Raw genomic sequence first — 986 nt, 5'->3', positions numbered from 1 at the left:
ATACAACACACATACATATATTATACACACACGTGTACATTATACATTATACATATATATATATTGTATAATGTACATGCATATATATATATATATATATTACATTGTATATACTACTACACATGTGTGTGTGTGCGTGTGGTGTTGTGTATATGCATGCTCCGCCCCCGCCCCACACACCACACATCCCACACGCCACTTTTTTTCTTTTTTATTCTTTTTTAATCTCTTGCGAGTTTTGTAGTTTTGTGTTGTCGTTGTGTTGCACACACACACACGTGTGTAGAGATATGGGCATACATATATATATATATATATATATTACACATACACATACACACATGCACATGTTATGTACAAACACACACACAAGCGCCGGAGCGGATCATGCACCACCACAGACGGCGCACGTATATATATTATATTACTATTATTATATATACGACGCATGGCGGCGGCGCTTCATCCGTAATGTCTCCCCAAGGGCTCTCTTTTTTGCGTTTGCATTCCCACCCACCCACACACAATGAATGCATGCGTTGTAGAGTAGGGGTTAATTTTTTGTTCGACACTGAGAAATATGGCATGCACGGGGATGACTCTGAGGAGCTTCTCCCATGCGCCGTTTGCGTTCAAAGATTCGGTAATTGAATGATTCTGCAATTGATACCACATATCGCACTTTGCTGCGTTCTTCAACGAAATAGGAAGCCAAGTCATCCATCGCGACACGTTGTTTGGGCCGTGCTTTACAACGCGGCACAAAAAAACACACGCAAAGCGTGCGGAATATATAATAATATATATATATTAAATATAAACCACACGACGAAATACGCATATTATAATATGTGCACACACGAAGTCAAGCCGCAATTACATTTTTCTACACAACACACTGTGTAACGTGCAAGTATATATATATATGTGTATAATATATATTATACACATATATATGCTTACACGTACAGTGTGGATGTATCAGT

The 986-nt window shown here is 38.5% G+C and overlaps 1 non-coding gene across 1 annotated transcript, besides 5 other annotated features; it reads right to left on the bottom strand.

Moving 5' to 3' along the window:
• Positions 1-5: 5 nt before the first annotated feature.
• Positions 6-113: a microsatellite.
• A 183-nt stretch (positions 114-296) lies between these two features.
• Positions 297-338: a microsatellite.
• Positions 339-411: 73 nt separating this feature from the next.
• Positions 412-442: a sequence feature (AT_rich).
• A 121-nt stretch (positions 443-563) lies between these two features.
• Positions 564-735, bottom strand: Tc00.1047053403085.10. The gene has a single exon (XR_008253963.1). It is a non-coding gene; the product is annotated as a 5.8S ribosomal RNA (M3) (ribosomal RNA).
• Positions 736-788: 53 nt separating this feature from the next.
• Positions 789-821: a sequence feature (AT_rich).
• A 93-nt stretch (positions 822-914) lies between these two features.
• Positions 915-957: a microsatellite.
• Between the last annotated feature and the right edge of the window lie 29 nt (positions 958-986).

Source organism: Trypanosoma cruzi (genome assembly GCF_000209065.1).
Source record: "Trypanosoma cruzi strain CL Brener chromosome Unknown tcruzi_1047053403085, whole genome shotgun sequence".
NCBI lineage: Eukaryota > Euglenozoa > Kinetoplastea > Trypanosomatida > Trypanosomatidae > Trypanosoma > Trypanosoma cruzi.
The sequence above is the reverse complement of the archived record's forward strand: the minus strand, read 5'-3'. Positions and strand labels throughout refer to the sequence as shown.